The sequence below is a fragment of the Pseudorca crassidens genome, chromosome 13 (assembly GCF_039906515.1).
Source record: "Pseudorca crassidens isolate mPseCra1 chromosome 13, mPseCra1.hap1, whole genome shotgun sequence".
NCBI lineage: Eukaryota > Metazoa > Chordata > Mammalia > Artiodactyla > Delphinidae > Pseudorca > Pseudorca crassidens.
Window position 1 is genome coordinate 31,991,644 of NC_090308.1, and position 21,349 is coordinate 32,012,992.

A 21,349-nucleotide genomic window follows, 5' to 3' on the forward strand; every position below is an offset into this window, starting at 1 on the left:
TTTTCGTAATCATATATCCATTGGAGGTAGTATTGTTATTCTGAAACTGCTGTCTGTGTGGTATGGGATAAAACAAATAAATAATTATGTTGGTGTCACTGACAAGTGATCGAAGATCAATGGGTCCTAAATCTGAATGGAAGTATCTGTATAATTTCATGATGCATTTTATGTTTAAAAAATATGCATATTTTCTAGCTTTGCCCACTGACAAACTCTAGAAACAACCACCAATCAATAGTAATTAACAGCCTAGTATTCAGATTGTGGTCTCTAAATACCATTTCTCCCAGGCCTTCCCAGAAGTGGCAGGAAATGTGCAAGGTGAGCCTGGAACATCTTGTCAAATAAAAAAGCAAGGAAGCTATCAAAGACAGCAGAGGTCATACCAAAGGGACTCAGAAGCAAACTTGAAGAGGCTTCTGTTGGCCAAAGTAAGGATATTAGCTGCAGTGAATTGAAACACATCAAATAAGTTTAAATCATTATGAGTTCACAACGATATTCAAAACAAACCAACCAACCAAGAACACCTCATTGATCACCTTTTGATTATACAAGGGAACCAACCAACTTATTATTTGGAAAAATAAACAAGGACTTATCCTGCCCATATTGCATGAGATCGATAAAAAGTGTATCTCAGGGTAACCAAATCATTGGTGAGAAGAAGTTTCCTTTCAGAAAAAAATTCTTGCTAATAAATAGAGAAGGAATGATAGAACTGAAACATAGCCATTTGCAACCATTAAAATAATGACTCTAGCAACGATCATCAATGCCTTCTAAGAATATCTACCAACCCAACACCATCTATGAAGTATTCTTGCCAGGAAAAAACTAAATCAAATCTGTTGTGATCAAGTCTATTTACAGGAAATACCAGAGACAAAGGAACATGTGAAATCACACCATAAAGACATAAGAAGCAAAACATGGATTGTACTGGGAACCCTGAGACCTTCCCAAAAGGTCCAAGAAGTCAAAATTACTTTCATGAAAATATTAACACGTTATTTGCCTTCTTCACTATGTTGATATTTACACTGATGGTGCAAAGCAATAGTGGATAAAATTGCTGAAGCTGTGGTACCCAGCTGCAGTAGCAGTCATTTTATTCTTCAGCAGCATGCACTCACAGTAAACAAATGTCAGATTCACTAAGAACCACCTGTGATGAAGTAAAATAATAAATTTTATTACGTCGATATTTGAATATATATCTTTTTAATATTCTGCGTGATGAAACAGAAGTATGCACAAAGTGCTCGGGCATGGCAAAATACCAAGGCTGCCTCAAGGGAAAGCACTTGTGAACTGTTTGAGATGCAAGCTGAACAAGCTGCTTTTTTTTTTATGGAATTCCACTTTTACTTAAAAAACGATGTTTATTCAAGTTTGGATATTTGGAAAATATTCTGTCACACTGACAGCATTCGTTACTAATGATTCAATTTCAGCATTTTGGAAAACCTGTATCCACCACCATGAGCCTGACAGCTTCCCCAAAGCTATAGACTTTTCTAAGGAGATGGGTGGTGATATTCATGAATGATTTTTTAAAATAGTTCATAATGAAGTATGTCAACATTTGGAAGATCTACATAACTCAGTGAAGTGATTTTTCCAAATGACCAATGCTTACAGTTACAAAATTATGCATGGCTAAAGGATCCATTCAAAGTGCAACACAGACTGATGGATTTTAATGTGACAGCGTACAGAAAGCTCACTGATAGGATTTCAAATTGCACACTGCAACTAACCTTTAAGAAACTACCACATGTCAAGTTTTGGTGTAATATTAAAGAAGAGTGTACATCATTAAATGAAAAACTTAAAATAATCCTCCATTTTCCAACCCCATACCAGTGTGAAGCAGATTTTCTTCATATGCGTCAACCAAAACAAAATACGGCAACAGACTGAATGAGAAGCAGGTATGAGAATCCAGCTCTCTTCTATTAAGCAGACATTAAAGAGATTTTCAAAAATGTAAAACAGTGTTACTTCTCTCACCTTTTCTTTTAAATTTTGGAAACTGTGATTATAGTTCATAAAAATTGTGCTTATACATACTAAGGTAATCAGTTTACTATGTTATAAGTCATAATAAATAACCAATATACTTTTATTTCTAAGGCAGTAAATACTGATACATATAACCGAACAATAGATCTTTGGGTTTTTCACTTTTTAGAGCATAAAAGAGACTTGAGACCAAAAAGTCTGAAAGCCACTGCTATACAGGATTAAAAACTTGTTTTCGGCACATACAAAAAATTGTAAGGAATAACTAATAAACAAATGAAAGAGGAAATTTGAAATTTAGATTAAGAGACATATTAACCAATCGCAATACTGCATTTCATAGATCTTGCTTGAACCCTGATTTAAATTATTTAAAAAAAAAAAAAGATTATTAGGGACTTCCCTGGCAGTCCAGTGGTTAAGGCTTTGCCTTCCAATGCAGGGTGTGTGGGTTTGATCCCTGCTTGGGGAGCTAAGATCCCACATGCCTCGGGGCCAAAAACCCAAAACATAAAACAGAAGCAATACTGTAACATATTCAATAAAGACTTTAAAAAATGGTCCACATCGGGCTTCCCTGGTGGCGCAGCGGTTAAGAATCCGCCTGCCAATGCAGGGGACATGGGTTCAAGCCCTGGTCCAGGAAGATCCCACATGCCACAGAGCAACTAAGCCCGTGTGCCACAACTACTGAGCCTGTGCTCTAGAGCCCGCGAGCCACAACTACTGAAGCCCGCACGTCTAGAGCCTGTGCTCTGCAACAACAGAAGAAGACACCGCAATGAGAAGCCCACGCACTGCAACGAAGAGCAGCCCTCGCTTACCGCAACTAGAGAAAGCCCATGCACAGCAACGAAGACCCGACGCAGCCAAAAATAAAAAGAAAGAAAGAAAATTTTTTTTAAAATGGTCCACATCAAAAAATCTTAAAAAAAAAAAAGATGATTCGACAGGAGGAGAAATATGAATACCAACTGACTATTTGATGATATTAGAGAAATACCATTGCTTTATTTTGAGGGATGATGATGATACATACTTTAAAGAGAGGAGGTCTTCCTTGTATTTTAGAGATACAAGCTGAAATTGTGAAATGAAGTGATATAAGGTGAGGAAGTTGCTACAAATTAATTAAGGGGTAAAATGGTGAAATAAGACTGGCAACATGTTGGAACTGTGAAGATAAAGACGAGTGAAGGGTCCAGGGTGGTTATTACACTACATTCCACATTTTAAATAGTCAATAGGAAAAAAACAAAACAAAACCCTGTGTTTCTTTGAATTACAGCTATCTTCTGTTGGAGTTTACTAGATGCTTCAATATTCTTTCTTCCTTTATCATTAAGACTTAATCCTCAAAACAGGAAATAGGTTGTAAAGGCCTGAGGAAGAATTAATCTAAGAAACAGTAAAAATATGAAATAAATTAAGACTCATACTGAAGTTCTCTATGACTCCTACCTCACTAAATACATAAAGATCAGCAACAAACCTGACTTTCTAAGGTAGGAGTGGCAGCTTTTCCTGATAGATAGTAGAGTGACAGAATAATTTTCCCCCTGGTGGATAAACCAGGTAAAACCTGAGTGATCCTTTAATAAGAAAAATTTTTCATTTATTAATTCAATCGCATCTTCTTCCAGAAAAGCATTCAAAACATCAGAAAACTTACACAAACTATTTCATTTATTTGTTTCTCACAGAAAGATGGGTTCTATCATCCCTCTAGTCGACACTGAAAAAAGTGCAGAGTTCAGTAACTCACCCAAAACCACACTTGGTGGCACACCCAGGATTTTAACCCAGGTCAGTCTGATTCCAACCCTGGGTTTTTTCTCAACCACCGTCTTGTGCTGTCTCAAAGTCTTACCCCCTCCGAGAATCTGGCTAAGCCTACTTTTCCCCATTTTACTCCTTGGAACACAGCAAGTCCAGAAAGCAGTTTACTAGGTCTCAAGTTCTCGATTTATGTACATCAGTACAACACATATCCTTTTTAGTTAAGTGCCATCAAATACACGCTCATTAACAAAATGTCATTGAGACACATATTCAACACAAGTAGATTTCTGGTCTTTTCCTACCTAAAAACCATAAAGGTATGAAATTTACAAGAGCAAAAATGCTGTCTGTGACCAGGAGGAGGAATAGAAAATCGGGGTAATCTAAAAGCTATCACTGTACAAAAGCTGCAGAAAATGTTTATGACATATTTTAGGAAATAATTAGAATATGCTTTTGCTATACAAAACACTGGTAATGTTACACAGTATGCTCTGCCTGCAAGCACATATCTAAAATTTATAAAAATTGTTTCCATCCATTGTTTCATTCTAAGGCTTGTGGACATTTTGTATAAAATATTATAGCATAAAAATATTCACTACATTCTCCTTTCCTTTATCCAATTTTGAAGCCACTGGCTACTTTCACTATCGCATGAAGTCTGAACAGCTACAATAGATTAGGCATTTTCCCACCATCTCCTAATCAGGTAGAACAACCAGCAACCAATATTATTTGAACAGAAGCTGGTTTTATGACACCCTAAGTCGTCCTCCTTTTTCACCTTCTGTAAGTGTGTGCACTTGTATACAAACATACAAAGCCTTTTCACTTCAACAAATTGTGCTTCTAAGAGTTAAGCAATTTTTTTTTTTTTTTAGTACTTAGAAATGCTATGCTTTATATTTTCTTTAAATTTCACCTGGTACTATTCCATCATCCCACGTGTAACCTGTATTCCACGGGCCTGAAAACCAGGTAGATAACGTCACTCACAATACAAGTCACAAACAGTATTTCTCATTTGCAGAAAATCATACGCCAAATCTCTTGTTAATGCTGCTGAGATTTCCTAAGGAAGTATCTTAAATATGTACCATGATGGGTCCTCTGTGTTATTAGCCAAGATCTACCACTTTTCTCCTAACCTCTTCTAAAGGCTAATGGTCTCCAGCCACTGCTGATGTCAAAAGCGACAGCTTTCGAGATCAGATATCCAGCAACTGCATCCACGCAGCTTCTGATTCCCACTCACCTATGTTATGGCTGACAATGGCTAATATCAAGGGTACTGACACCCAATGTGCTCCCACCAATGCCCATTGCGGAGGCCTCATCAAGGAGCTGATAATTTTACTGAAGGTGAAGACCATTACTGTTGGTACCAATGCAAATGTATTATACTCCCAAAGTCCCTCTTTTGTGAAACAGTTCACTTTAGCTTTTACTCATTTTTATTACAATTTCCTTGCCCTAAGAATTCAGCAAAAGGGATGGAGGACAGACTAAATGACATTTTAACACTGTCCTCAGAATTACCTCTTCTCTCTCTCCTGCACCGCTCCTTGTCTCTAAACCAAAGCTGTGCAACGTGGCTCTCCCTGGGAATCCTGTATCGAATGGATGCACTTCCTCCATCTCTCATGCAAAGAAATCTCTGGAAGCCCTAGCCTACCCTGTACCACTAGTAATCTAGAAACATTAGGCGGTGATGAAATTAGTTAACTCCTTACATTTAAACATCCTATGTTATAAGAATATGGAGATGCAAGCCCTCTCATATACCGATGGTGGCGCTATTGATTGAACCAACCTCCATGGAGATCAATTTTCAAGAACATATCCTCCAATTCAGCCCTTCTACCTCTAGAAATTTATCCTATAGATACTTACATGTATAAAAAAAGGTAAAAGGTGATTCATGGACTACAGCACTGTTTGTAATGTTAGAAAACTGGAAACAACCTGACTGTCCATCAGTAAAGGACAGTTGTGGTACAGCCATATACAATGGTTAAAAAACAATGAGGGGGACCTCCCTGGTGGCGCAGTGGTTAAGAATCTGCCTGCCAATGTAGGGGACATGGGTTCGAGCTCTGGTTCGGGAAGATCCCACAGGCCACGGATCAACTAAGCCCATGCGCCACAACTACTGAGCCTGTGCTCTAGAGCCCGCAAGCCACAACTACTGAGGCTGCACGCCACAACTACTGAAGCCCGTGCACCTAGAGCCCGTGCTCCGCAACAAGAGAAGCCACCGCAATGAGAAGCCTGTGCACTACAACAAAGAGTAGCCCCCACTCGCCACCATTAGAAAAAGCCCGCGCACAGCAACAAAGACCCAACACAGCCATAAATAAAAAAACAAAAACCAAAAAAACCCCCAAAGAACAATGAGGAAACTCTTCACATTCTGATATAGATAGAGCTCCAAGATACTATTAATACTAAAATTTTATGCAAGGTATAAAAACTGTGTGCTACCATTCGTGTAAAACAAATGGGGTATATATAAATACGTGTATTGCTTATATATGCATAGCCTCTCTTTGCCAGGATTTGTCAGAAGCTGGTAACACTGGCTGCATCCAGGAAGGAGCAACGACTGACTGAAAGACAACCAAGGGAGGGAACCTTCTCTCTGTGTAGTGTACCCTTTAGTACCTGTTGAATGTTTAAACGTGTGGGGTTTTTCGAAGAAAAAAAGTTACATTAAAAAAAAATGTTTTAAAATCCTGTTTCACATTTATTTAAAGTACTCCATGTTTTGAAAGGCATGTCTTCTTACGAAAAATACTTAGCTTGTTACTGATGCCAACAAATGAAGCTATAGACTAGAAGGTGCTAGGAAAATCAACTTCCCCAAAGCTCTTGGGTAATTTAACTAGTAGGTATTTAACTATATATGCAAATGTATCAGCTCCACAGATGGGTGAAGAGAGAAAGGGTCGGGTTCACTTCTCCACAACTGAGGTATCAAAAACATACAGTAGAACCTTGGCATTCACAGACTGTTTATGGTTTCTACCATTCCTGAGTGACAGCTGAAGTTCCCATGACATTTAGTAATTTGCCATTTTGCAGAGACATGATTCTGAATAACACTCCATAAACTGGGAGTCCCGGCCAAGGTCCAGGTGTGCTCTGAGTCACAGTGCTTTGTCTGAGTGCTACGACCACTTTAAATAAAGTGATAAAAACTTTGTTTCTTGTTAAGAAATGAAACAAAAGCAAGTGCTAGTTGATTCTAGTGTTGATGACACAACGAGGAGAATACGGAAATGTTTATGAAAGTGATAGGTCCCAGCCACAAAACAGAAGTTTCGGATAAATCAAAGGCTGAAATGTCAAATGCAATGATGACTCAGACACACTATGTGAACAAAACTACCAAATGCTCCAAAAGGAAATAAGTAGAAAAGATGTGTGAATTTGTTTCCACAAGTGCTCTCGACAGTACAAAATTTGCTCATCAAGTGAGATAAGTATTTAAGGTCTAGAGAGATCATTTACATTTTTCAGTTATACTTTAGTAACTTGAAGGGAGGAATTACACGCTACAATGATTTTTTTCAGGTTGAGGCTTGGCGATGGTCTTGGGCTGTATCCCTCACAAATGTCAAGAATCTACTGTATCTTATTTTGACTGGAGATAAACAGAGTCCTTCACAATCCTCCCTTCATATGATTCCTTCCCTCACATCTACCAGGAGAGGATAAAATGGTGGCTCAGAGTGGGAGCAGAGACTCCCCCAGGGCTGCACTTCTATAGCGAGTTCAAGGTGAAGAGGCCTCCTGGGGCTGTGATGGAGAGAACAGTCCCCTGAAAGATAAGCAACCCAATCTAGTACGTCCCAACATAAAGTGAGAGAGTGGGCCTTGCCTATAAACCAAAAGTCTGGATCTGCAGATAAGGTGAGAATTAAAGATTACTAAAGAAAGTGTACTAACTGTAGCCTGGCCATGCCTGCTCAAACTATTGTTTTCAAAATATTACAGTATTTAAAAGAACGGCTAGTTACTGTTCACTAAGACCAGTTAAATAGTTTTAATAATTTTACGTGAAGTTGCCTTTTTAGAATTCCATTTTACAGCTTTACAGTTAACAGGTGCATTTTTCAAAAATAAGTTAAAGAGATGACAAGGCCAAGAGCTGGTAGTAGTTGTAAAACGGGGGTAGACATGACCTCAGAAGCAGCATCTGAGAATCAGATTTAAATTCTGTCATTCAGAGAGATGCCGGGGCTGAGATCTCAGTGCCTGGTGTCAACGGACTAAACTCATCAGTTTGGGGTTCAAGAGGGCAATGTTATCTTTTGTGAAGTGTAAGTCAGGAATGTTAACCCTAAAACCATGACCATGAAAGAAACAAAAGTGAGAGCTATGCAGAAGAGTAAGACGGCAATAAGAAAAGTCAGCCTTCACTGTGGGGATCCAATGCCTTGTTGCTTTGATGCCCACGTTAATACCATCAACTGAAGCTGGCTTTTGGTGTACTTTGTAGAAATCATCGATCACTAACCAAACGCCGTCGGCACATTGTGACGTTCTCAAAAACGTCCTAAGCGTCGTCTTCGGTAATATCATCAAGAAGGCCTCTGCCCACTGCTAAACACGTTATTAAAGTGGCGTATAAAACTGTTTTGGGCCTCCGCATCCCCACTCACCCTGCCCCTGGTCATCCTTTCATAGACAGACGCAAATCAAACACGTCATGTATCATCCTCAAAACCTGCCACACTCTCTCAAGTTCCTCTTTCCATCCCTCTCCCTTTCCTAAACAAACCACAGCCTTCCTTTCCTCCCTTCAATTCACTTTCCAAAGATTAACAATTACCTATTCTGTGACATAAGACCAACTAATCCCTTGAAGCCTCAATTTCCCCACCTGTAAAATGTGGCAAATAATAGAACTTTTCTTCATTGGGCAATGGTGAGGATTACATGAGAGAAGCCAGGTAATACCTCAGCACAGTGCCCATCCCATAGTAAGCAGCCAATAAAATCTTAACTTTCTGCTCTAATTACCTGGTTTAACAATTATTTGCGCTCATGAGAGTCACTCTGTGACCTCAAAAGATTAGTCAGTGGCTTTTTTTTCCCCCTTTCCCTTCATTTTATTTCAATGGCATCTCTTATAGTAAGCCACCTGTATTCAAAGCTCCATCAGAAGATGTCAAGATCACTACATAAAAGGACATGTTTCATTGTTAATAATAATAATGCCTATATTTACATGGCTCCAGAAATGACTAGCTTTCTTCATAGAACAATGCCTCTGAAGTAACGGAGAGGGATTTGCTGTGTGCGCAGGGAGTTGGACCCAAAGGCCAGGCTCTCTCGGCCACCATGCTGGGCTGGCACCACACTGTGCACCAGGCTAAGGCACGTAAACAGGACGAGGTGAAAGGCTAGGGCCACATTTCTCAAAGTCTGCCCCTTAAAACGTTTAGACCATTTCTGCATGTCCCGTGATAAAAGGTTTGTGGTGAGGGAGATGTGTAACCCCCCCGGGGTCTTTAGGAGGAGGATGGCGCACGTCAGCAGCAGCGCAGCAATCTGTGTAGTGCTGTCTGAGCCCAAGTTTCCCACAGTCACTTAGCCTTGTGGCTCTGTTATCACAGTATAGCGAGGTCCCTGGAATCCCCTTCTCGGAAGATGCCGAGTTACAGAAAATAAATTCAAGGAACAACATGAGAGCAGGCAGCATTTTACAGGGTAGAATTTATCCATCTTCAGGTTAGAGTCGACTACAGAGGTGCTACCTCCTGGCTGAGCTCGCCATCTGCATCCACGTGTGGAGATGTGTAGTGTCTAACCCTGGGGAATGCCCTCAGGATCTAGAGTCCAGGCTGGAGAAAGTGATCCTGAGACAGGCAAAACCTCTGCCTCCTAAGGTCTATCTATGGTTTTCTGATTTATTCTGTAATGGCCTCCTATGTACTTTCATGACACCAGAGAGGTACACAGCCTGTAACGGGGGAACTCACATACCCACAAGTACACGGCCATGTAGGGGTAGTCACACAAAGCCAATAGGCCTAACCCATTCCAGAGACACAAACATACTGGAGCCGGAGGCTTTCTTCTATGCTTTGCCATTTTAAAGGCTCTTACCAATACCAGACTAGTTGACCCTCACAGCTACCTTTTAAGATGGCCAAGAATTCTTAGCCTCATTTTACAGATAAGAAAAGATCACCCAACCAATCAACAGACTTTTACCTCCCAAGACAGTGCCCCTCAAACTATACCATACTGCCCAACACATTGTATTTTAGTCAATAAAGAAGCCAGTCTAATGTAAAGGTGAAAAGCACAGCAGCCAGAGTGCCTGGGTTGAATCCTGGCTTCACAGTTCACTCGCTGTATAATCTTGGGCAGGGTACCCAACCTCTCTTGAGCCTCAGCTCCTTCATCTAAAAAAATGAAATAGAAATATCTACTTCATATGGATTAAAAAATGTTTTAATCATGCATGTTAAAGTGGTTTGTACTTTTTGGACACTCAGTCCACAACAGTTACGGTTATTTTGAAGAAAAGAAACAAGCTGCTCTCCAGTGTCCACATTCCCTCCAAACATGGGTTTACCAGATGTCTGAAGTATCCCAGGGCAGAGGAGTTGATAACTCTGCAAAAGCCAATACCTTTGCATCACAAAGTCCTATCTGATTTCTTAAGAGTCCGGGGTGAAGGTGGAGAAAAGTGGAAGTTAAGAACTGTGGTAGGATTCTGGGATTTCATGGACAAATCAAATTTCAAAATGAATTTGGGAAGCTGATGAAAGGTCAATAAGTATTAGTTTTCCCAAGCTCTTACAAAGAACATGTTAACAAGGAACCAAGTATGAAGGACATAATCTCTGAACAGCGACCCAAGACTAAGCCACTGGCAACCTTACTGTGACATTTTTGCTGAGGAGGCATAAAAGCTTCCTTGCATACCAACTGTGGTTCCAGGACCTGCTTTCAAGAAAGCTGGTGCAGAGGCCAACAGAAAGCACCGTAAGAGATCGCAGCAAGAGGCCAGGAGGAAAGAGTGATGAACGCTATGGATCCTCTCCAAAGGGGACTCAAATGACTACAGTGAGTCTTTCTCTGTACAAATACTGGAATATGTGTACGTAAGATGCCAGGAGAAGAGGGGCTGGAAAGGCAGAATCTATACCCCAATTATAATACTTATTACATCATATCATGATCATTTACTTACAGGAGGTTTTGGAGGAAAGAAAACTGGGTTTCTTCATTTCCCTATCCCATGTGATTATCCACAGTAGGAATCAATAAAAATTTATCAGATGAATGAATAAAATAGAAGGGGAAAATATAACAGACTAGTTGTGGGCAGGCACTGGGGAGAGAGGAAATCAGGAAACGATCTTCATTTGTCCATCTATCTCTTATTCTCCAGTGAAAATTCTAACTAACAACGAGGCTGCTAAGTATTTATTTACCTCTTTGGCAGAAGGATAACATTCCTGCTCCAAGAAACCTTCCTTATTTAAGTGTCAGTGAAGAATACATGAAAAGAAGTTAAATTCAAACCTCTTAAACAGGCTTATTCAATAAGGATAAGAGAAAAATCTAAACTCACACCTGAAGCATCTCTCAACAAACACATTTTGCTACAAAGAAAAAATTTCCTTTCAAATCAAGCATGACAGATACCAGCTTTGATATTCTACTCACCCTGACTGGCAAGAACTCTGAATCGCACACATATTGGAACTGAGATCTGTTGAGGAGAGATGTGAAATTTTGCCCTGAGGGCCCAAGTTCATAGATTTTTAGGCAGGTAAAACTCTAGATCATTTCAATGTGAGAATTGAAATCTCGGTAGCATCAAGAACAAATCCTTGAGAATCTGGGTCTCCATATATATATATATCTGGGTCTCCATATATATGCATATATATATATATATGCTTATATAGTAGATGCCTTCCTTTAAATATGAAATCAGTTATTAGGACAGTTCCTTCTTATTGATACTTTTTCAGAAACACCCCACCACCACCAGTAGTTATCTACTGGTCATGTTTTAATGAAAATGACCCTAGTTATAACGTATTGATGGTTTCTCTGATTTGCTACCTTTTCTGCCACGGAGATTACATGCAAAGGGGTAGTCACTGAAGGCAACCTTTACGAAATCTCAACTTCCTGCCCTTCTGTTTGTTACTGTAAGAAGGATGAATTATTTGAGAGTCTGTGGCCTAACCTACTTACTTCCTCTGAAGGAGGAACAGAAAATTAAAAATGCCTTTCAAGAAAAAAAAATGTACATAGAAAATGAAATCACAAACTGACATTAACAGTCTTACAGCACATTTAATACACTCTCTTCAAATGCTTTTATTTGAAGTTCATTTTCAGTGTACAGACTATATCTCAATTTGAGGCAAAAATATCCTGAAAAGTGCTATCACGTCATCAACATATTACACTAGTAGCGTAATAATAGAAATTTTACACCCATTAGAGGGATTCAGGGGAATAAAAAGAGCAAGAACCTGTCTCACACAGATATTTCCCTGCTTATGCAAAATATGCATGAACTTAAATTAAAAAAGAAAACTAAAAGTAGTATCTTGTTCTTTTTTCTTATTTCACTTCGTAATTTTTTAAATGCTAAAAGCAGTATCTGTTTTCTTATTCTGCTTCATATTTTTATAGAACATAGAGCTAGGATTAAAAGATTTACACTTGATTTCTCTTTTGTATACGATAAATTAGATTTGACCAGATTTTATTTCTGTCACAGAAGTCATGTCTACAGGGCTTACCCTGATAGCCATTTGTAGCTAAACTCCTTATCAATAGATTGAACAGCTAGGCCTCCAATCTACCAAATAAGACCACAAACCAATGGGGTGAAATTATCTAAGACCATTTAACAACCAGACCAGGGATTTCAATTCACAGTTCAGGGTTCAAGCAGTGTTAACAGATGGGAGAAAAATAATCAACTGATTTTGGTGCCTGAACCATCCTACCAAAAGTGTTTTAGGAACTGAACTGGTTTAATTCTATAAAATTTCACATAACATAAAGCTATAGTCCAATCTTGAAAAGGCCTGGCACACAGCAGGTACTCAAAAAAATGTACTGGATGACAGTGTTTCAACAAAGGAGAAACAGGCTGTACACCTGAAACTAATACAACATTGTAAATCAACTATACCCCAGTACAAATGTAAAAAACAAAACAAAACCAAAGAAAAACAAAGGAGAAACAGCCCATCACCCTATAATCAATGCCTGTAGTAGCATCCTTCTAAGTCAGACAAAAGCTCTGCTTGATGGACCACGACTCAGATGATAGAAATATTATGTGACTCCCACTGTAATCCAGAACCGCCCAATGAATCAAAAGCTCTTCACTTCATTTTGTAAATGGGCCTACTCTTCTGGTTAAAGAGTATAATGTCAGTAGTTATCGTATTTTGGTGAGTATATTCTTAGTCATATTCCCTGTTATCTTTATTAAACTTTGATCCTAACACTACATTCCTCCCTACCCCCAGCTTCTCACCACCATTATCTCTATCCCTCATTTTAATTTTCTTCTTTTATAATCACAATAAATTCCATCATGTTTTGAGTTCACAAAATGGTAAATTTAGGTCCCAATCTTTTGATTGATGATTGATTGATTTACACTTTTTGATAACACACCCTACTGCCTTATCAGGTCTCTTCCTATACAGAACAAGTGAAATCTTATTTATATATAAGCCTAGTAATTCCCAAAACTAATCTGAGTAATGTTTTATTAACAGTTAGTGATCATTTCAAGGCCATGAACTAGACCAAGGTGTTCTTTTCAGTATAACTCAGTCTTTCCCCAACTTTTAAAAAAAGGAAAAAAAAAGAGGAAAGTGAAGAGATAGTGTTTTCTTCCTGTAATTTTTTCTTACACCAGTTTGCTATTGCTCATCTTAGTGAACCAACGTATAAGAGCAAATACATTAATCTGGAAATGTGTTTTCTTAGAAATATTCTAAGAATTACTATTTGGAATATTAGAAAGTTAAAGACATAACAAAACAAAAGCCAGTGTCATTTTCCCTGGTCCCACCCCTTTCAAAGTACATGATATGAACTAAGACAAGTTACTAAGTATCTCTGAGCACCAGTCTGCTCTAAAAGAGAATTAATAATACCAAATGCTCAAGGTTAGTGAAAGTATTAGGGATAATATTCAGTGTCTAGAACAATACCTGGGCATACAGAAGGCACTCGGTAAGTTCTTGTTAGATGAATGAATGAGTGAATCAATGAATGAATATAAAATATCTAGCTTAATGCTTGACATTCAGAAGGCACTCGATACACAATTACATTGACTATATCAACACTTCACAGTGTTTTGCAGAGGGCACCCTACCTTCCAGGACGCTACCTTAGGAAACACATCCAGTAGTACCACCACAGTACTTACCTCTATCTACCTTTCGCTGGCACTGAACCATGGCTTTGTTTTGGTAATTACCATTGTATGTGTATAGATCATCTCCTCAACTAGATTATGAACACACTGAGGCCAAAGACTGTTGCTTTCTCTGTAGCCTCAACAAATTCATTCACTTCACCCTATTCTCAGTATTCATTATGTGAAGCACTTCCCAATGGAGACTTACACAAAATAGATACCAATAAATATTTGTGGACTGACATAAAACACTGACTTACAGAAAGAATAGTAAATAATAATAAAAAGGTTTTATTATAATACACATGTAATTCTTCTAATCACTACCCAAGTCATTAACTATAAGTCCACTTCTGAGGAAGAAACTGGAGCCACATCCAGGATCACCCAACTTTATACAAGTTCCTCTCAAAAGTCCTTGTTCTTTCCTTCAAACCACCCTGTCTCCTACAACAGGACTTCTCTTAAAGGCTTTTTTCAATTCGACTTCATAAATCAAACTCCTGGGGTAAGCGTGTAGGGAACTCATCAAGGGCAAAGACCTAGTCTTTCAGTGTTCAGCACTGTAAGAGCTCAATAAAAATGAGTTAACTAGTAGAAACATCGCTAGAGAGATTACTCAGGTTACCCAGCCTTGGGACCCCAAAGGTACCCTTGTCCACACCACATAAAGTAACTTCTTTTGTAAGTTTCCCATCCTATTATAAACAGCTTTTGTTGATATATGTATTTCTTAGAAATAAACTACCAAACAAAACAAACCAGTGGAATTTTTCAAGAACCAACCTTCAATTCCTCAGGGATGAATTAAACAGGACATATATTTTTTCTTTCCTTCACTATTGGGTTTTTGGGTTCTTAGCATATTGATTGGATAATTTACAAGAGAAGTGAGATAAACTAAAACTTTTCAGAGTTTGTCAAGTTCAGTATCATCAAATTGAAAACAATGACAGATAGTACTTGTGGTTTTCTTTTTTCTATCTAGATAACAGTTGATTAGAATTAGAATAAAGCAGCAAAGAGGTCTAGAAAACATAGGTGGGGGAAAAGCCCTACAGGTAGCTTCCCCTAAATCCAGTCATTTGCAGTACCCATTTTCTGGCCCCGAGAGTTTAAATTCTTACTACTCCAGTTACCTATTTTCTCATCCTCATTTCCCAGCAGATTCACACAACTAAACTATTAATTACAGCACATCAATTCCCCTCACACCAACCCTTCTACTTTCATCACCCTACCATTTCCACAATTTGGCATCATTTTATATTTAAAAGTATTTATTTCATCTACTCCTACCTAGCAAATGACTAGTTTGGGATAAATAAATATCAATTCGTATTCAACACCATGTTAAAAACATGGTCCCTTCTCTCAAGGAGCCAAAGTTGTAAAAGAGTTGTAAAATATCCCCCAGAAGTACTGTGACAAGTCCATATAATATATACACCAAAAACTAATCTAATAATTTTAGCCAGGAATTAAATCACTCTGTTTGGCTCTTAAAAACCTACCTCCTGCCCTTTCCAGAAAACGTGGCTAAGGTGAAATGGTAATATGACAACCATTTCAAACATCTGAATAGCTCTTCATAGTGCTCAAAACCTTATTTTATTTGATCCCTTCAACAAAGAAATCAAGGCAAGCATTGTTGCTCCACTTTTCCAGATGGGGAAATCTAGGCTGAAAGAGTTAAAGTGACTTACACAAAGTGGTACATTTAGTGGCTAAATTGTCTTCTGATTCCTATTCTAGTACTCTATCTACACTCACGGTGATTCCCCAAATGAAGAAAAAATAATCACTGTCTTCCACTCAGCACATCGAAACATGAAACTCACCACCCTAGGAAACACATTTCACTCTGCCTGAACTCTACTTCTGTCTGGGTGATCTTCTTGGAGCTGTTCTTGCCCCCTTGTCTCTGCTGCATCACCTACGTGGACATCTATTTATTTTGCTAAATTATACTACTCAAGATGATCCACAAGCAGAAAATGACAATAAATTCCCTTTTAACAATCATTTTTATATTGGTATTTATTCAGTTATGACATCGAGACCACATCTACCCTGGTTATAAGGTGGCTCAATAGGGATTATTAGTCCTGCTAATTTATTTTGTTTTCTTTTGTTTTTGCCAAACAAGAATTAGTAACTCCTTTAATACTCAAGACAGAGAAGGAAAATGAAAGGCAGAAAAAGAAAGGGAAAGATCAAAAGAAAAAAGGTATACATAGTAGAAAGCACCACAGTAGCACAAATGTACTTTGATGCTCTACCCAGAGAGGGCCCCCCTTTGCCTGAGAATGACCTTTGTTCTCAAAGTAGGCCCTGGATTACTGGAGACAAACCAGCACCCTCCAAAATTACCAAAGGGATCTTTACTGGACAACAGCTGTCTTCCCTGTGGTGATATGCTTAAAAGTTGACAAGTTTATGCTAACACACTGGAAACTCACTATAACCTATGATTCGATATTTGGCACAAGTCAGATCACCGTTGGACTTGAGTCACAGAATATAAGTTACTTAAATATCCCCAAAGATCTTGTTGTGAATTTCACCTACAAAATTTTACCAAGTTCCAGAACCTTCCATATCACTGTGTACTTATACAACAGTTATATTAATTCACAATTGCTTTGGTCTAGTTTTCCCACTTTCTCAACTCCAAAGAATAAAATTATTTATTTTCAGCAGAAAACAGGTGCAATTGGAGCGTGAATTAAGAATCTAGCAAAAAGCCAGTCCAAAGGTTATCCAGAACAATCTCTTAACTTTTCCTAATGTTTTAATTAGAGCCTCAAGCCCACTCAGTGTCAAGACTTCCATGCATTCAAAGCGGCCCTCACAAAATGATGTTTTTCTGCCAACCTTGTTCCACACTCTCCTCCCTCATCCCCAAATGCAGCTTTTAACATTTGCAAGTATATCAAGGAATTTGTTTCAACATGCAACTCTTACCTAGTTGCAGTGAAGAAATAACTGTCTGATGGTCTTTAAGACTGTTGTCCACCCTCAAGACTTCTTCCGGAGGTCTAGCATTGATTTAAAAGGAGGACAAATAAAATCAAAATATTGTCATAAAAAAAAGCCTTCAAACCTGCAACTAATATGTATAAATTTTGAATTGCTGATTTATTGCATAATTTCATACATTACCACTTGATATGTTAAAAAAAAAAAAACTAGTTCTGGATGAGATGAACTAGATTTTATCATTTATATCATTGCCCTCCCCTAAATTCCCCCATTAAAGTCTCTCCCATTGTATGACAAGCAGATGAAAGTTACAAGGGTCATTTGGTTCAACTTCCATTTCTCTCATTGCTTTTCTTAAAACTAAAGTTACTACGCAGAACACACACTGGCAAAAGAATAGATTCTATGTAAGCAAGTTTTGTCCGTATATCAAATATTTAAGCGTTTAAATCACAAACTATACAAAGCGTTCAGAAATAATGTATTTTGCAGTGAAACAAAATTACACTCTTAGCACTAAAAGGGGCCATTTATTTTATGACTATATATAACTGTATGTTTAAGCAACTAAATACCAGCCTTAAATTATATTTATTAGAGAATAAAATGATCAGCTCACATAAAAGGCACATTTCAACCAAAGGTCTTTCTCATTTTTTCGAAGTTTTAAACACAAATTGCACTTTGCATTTTTATTAACGTTCAAATGAAATTATCCGCTGTGACTCCGGATTAAAAGTAGATCAAATGTGTAGACAACGATAAATATAAAAAACAAACAAATTGCTTCTAATCCAGAGAGTGACCAATCTCAAATCCCAGCATAAAAGCAAAGTGTTTTTTCCCATAGAAGTAATGAAGAGTGGAAGTTGTAGAGTCTGGGTCCTCAGATCTCATTTGCTCTCCAATGTACTAAACTTTCTACTCCTGATCAGCATCCTCTCATACAACATCTGGCTGCTCGCTCGGGTCGTCTAATTACTTCCACGTCTGAACGGACTACGTAGCTAAAAGTAAAGGCCAAAGTTTGCTCTCGGCCTTCCGAACTTAAAAAGATGCGTTTAACCACTAGAGGTCTCCCCTTGGCCAGTTTTGTACGTTCGCTATTTTGCTGCACTTGAAACTTTCCGGAGAAATGCTCTACTCGAGTCAGTGTTTTTCTAAAAACTTGCGCAAAAATCCACGCGACCGAGCTAGCCAGTACAGAGACTCTCGGGCTCCCTAAACCGATAAAGCTATTACAACCCTCTAGGAAAATCAAAATTAATATTCGACGCACTCGCTCCAGCCGCTCCCCCCCCGCCCCATTCTTATTTCTCATCTCAGTTTCCCTGAACTTAAACTCAGAACAATCAAAAATCTATTTTTGTTTCGGTGCACTCTGAAGGATCTCTAACGCATTTTTCTGGCGGTAGACCCGAGGTGGTAGAGGAGCGGGCCGAGGGATGCAGGGAGGGGGAAGGGCCGTGCTCACAGCGCCCGAGGAAGTTGCATAAGGAAAGAGACTCCGTTTTTTGGGTCCCCTCAAAAAATCGGCAGGGAGGGGGAGGAAAAGGAAGCGGGGAGGGGGGAGGTAGGAGAGAAACCGAAGCGACGTTTACCTTCGTCTCCCCGTGTAAGGGTGGGGTAACAGCCACGATCTTCGCGACCCCGGAGGGCGACTCGTTACCCCCACCTCTCTCCGAGCGCAGACGGACAAACAGATACCCCCACCCCTCCGCGGGGAAGGCGGGGAGGAAAGTGCCCGCTTTTAAACTTTCTCTCACGGTCGCGCTTGGGCCGGGCTTTGACCAGAAAGGGTGGGGGAGACTGGAGGGCCTTTTTCTTTCAAGGTAATTAAAGTTTTACCACCAGCACAGAAGTTGCGCCCCCCTCCCCCGCTGCCAGGGCTCACAAGTTTTCCTCCCGCTCCTCCCCCCCCCAACCCGCCCCACCAGCTCGCGGGGCGCGCGGCGGATGCCTCGGCTCCTGCGCTTCCCGATCCCCACCCCCGCCGGCCTCTACTTCCCCCCGCCGGGCCGCCGCGGCGCGAGGACGGCCCGCCGGGCCCAGGACGCTAGTGTGTAAAACCCATTATCCCGGAACGGCACACGCACGCGGCGCGAGGCGGGCGGCGGCCCCGCCTCGGACCCCTCTTTGCCTCCCCAGTATAAGCACAGCGTAAACAAGTTGCAGGAAAAGCAGCCCCGCGCCTCCACCCCCCCCCCACCCCCGCCCGCCTCCCCGGCGCGGCGGACACCGCCGCCCGCCGCTACCGCCGCCGCGGCCGCCGCCTCCAGACACACGCCTGCGCCCGCACCCGGGCCGGCGCGGCACGGCGCGGGGCGAATGCAGCGACGGCGCGGGCTCCCGGCCCGGCCCGCGAGCCCGCGCCCTGCGCCCTCCCCCGCGCGGACGGCCGCCGCGGGCCCGCGCCGCCTCGCTTCCCGAAGCACTTTCCTGCCTCGGGCAGAAATAAACCGGAGGGTTTATTTTTGTGCAACTTTCCCAAAATGGCGGAAATTGGAGCTGATCTATATGAAATTCTCACACAGTCGGTCGGGAAGGGGGAGGCGGCGAGGAAGAAAACGCAAACTCTCGGCCGCCGAGCCCGCCGCGGGTCCGTGAGTGTGTGCGTGCGTGTGAGTGTGCGTGTGCGCGGTGGGAGTCGGGGAGGCCTTTCCGCCGCGCGCGCACACACACACACACACACACATACACACAGAGCACACGCCGGGGAGACGCGCCTGCACATTCAACCAGTCCATTCTCCGCAGCCCGAGCGGGTAGAAAGTGGCCCGGCCTCTTTTCCCACTGCCTCGGTCTCCCGTACTTGTACTTCTCGCGCTCGCTCGCTCGCTCTCCGGTGCGCGCCCGGCACAAAGGCCACACGGGCGGAGGGGGCCGCAGGGGCGGCGCGCGGGGCTCGCGCCTCTCGCCGCACCGATCCGCGGCCCCGGCCGCCCCCGCCGGCGCCCCCAGCCTCGGCCGCCGCGCTCGCCGCCCGGGCTGCGGCTCCGCGGCGCCCACTCGGGCACGCACCCCGGCGGAGCCCGGCGCCGCCGCGCTCCCCACCCCGCGCCCGGTGTCATGAAAGCGACCAAAGTGACAAGCTCGGGGGGCGCGGGGGAGGGGGCACACGCATCTGGCCGCCTGCGCGCGGGCGAGAGCCCGACGCGGCCGCCTCGCCCCGGCTCCTTTCCGCACGGCCCCCCACACCCTTCCCCGTGTGCGCGCAAAGAAAAAAATACAAGTCTCTCCTCCCCCCATTTTTTCCTTTCTCTTTTCTCTCTCTTTTGTTCCTCTTTCACACTCGCACTCACTACTTCAGAGTGAGATGCCCAGAGACTCCCCCTCCAGCCGTTTCCGAGTCACTTGCCCACTTTTTTCCCCAGGATTAAGTTTTCTTCTCTTTCCCAGAGGCGCAGAGAAGTGGGGGAGAAACCCCTTCTGTCCTTTCCCCTCCCCTGATCTGTTTCACAAGACGAGGGTGCGCTTCCTTCTCTCCATAGGTCTCTTAACTTTCATCCTCACCCAGAAAAATAAATGAATGGCTTTTGCACGGACAAATCTTCAGATTAATAAGAGATTAGATCCGATCAACCGCTTCTTACCCCCAAATTTTCTCTTTTTTTTTTCTCCGTCTCACGAGTAGTCCTGACAAATGGTCCAGGGCTGCGGGCGCACTGCGCATGTGCGCGTAGAGTCAGGGCTGGGGAGAGGGGAAACTGCGCTGGTGCCGGTGCCGCCGCCGCCGCCGCCGCCACCGCCACCGCCGCCGCCGCCGCCGCCGCCGCCACTGCTGGGGAAGCTCGCTCTGGCTTCCCTGTTAATGCTGCTGCGCCTTCGCCGCTGGAAAGCAGCATTAAAGCGGGTTGGCAAATGCAGCAGCCCGCAGACACTGTTTCAGGTGCATCTTTTCAATACCCTTGTCACCGGCTCGGGGCTGGTTCAAGAACAATCAAAACAAATATGAAAGACTGCTAAGGTTATACATTTCTTTGTGTATTTTTCACTTTACTTTTTTAAAAAGGCATTTCTCAGAGCAGCTAATCCACCATATACTGTTAAACGTATGCTTTCAGCCATTAAAGAGTGGGATTAGTCTTATAGGAACACAACCCAAAGGCT

General features: G+C 41.6%; 1 protein-coding gene across 11 annotated transcripts in view; it reads right to left on the reverse strand.

Annotated features, from left to right (window-relative positions):
• The window catches only part of L3MBTL3 (L3MBTL histone methyl-lysine binding protein 3), a 118,703-nt gene extending 97,741 nt beyond the window's left edge, over nt 1-20,962 (reverse strand). For 4 of the 11 annotated variants that reach the window (XM_067702127.1, XM_067702126.1, XM_067702125.1 and 1 more), the window contains exons 1-2: nt 20,833-20,962; nt 17,222-17,295 (exon numbers count right to left, since the gene is read on the reverse strand). The gene's annotated coding sequence lies outside the window, so the exon portion shown is untranslated. Of the gene's footprint in view, nt 1-389; nt 451-11,508; nt 11,555-17,221; nt 17,296-18,840; nt 19,166-19,769; nt 19,901-20,051; nt 20,109-20,832 lie in introns of those variants that run through there. The other 7 variants (XM_067702122.1, XM_067702123.1, XM_067702121.1 and 4 more) reach the window with 7 other exon arrangements.
• Nucleotides 20,963-21,349: the final 387 nt, after the last annotated feature.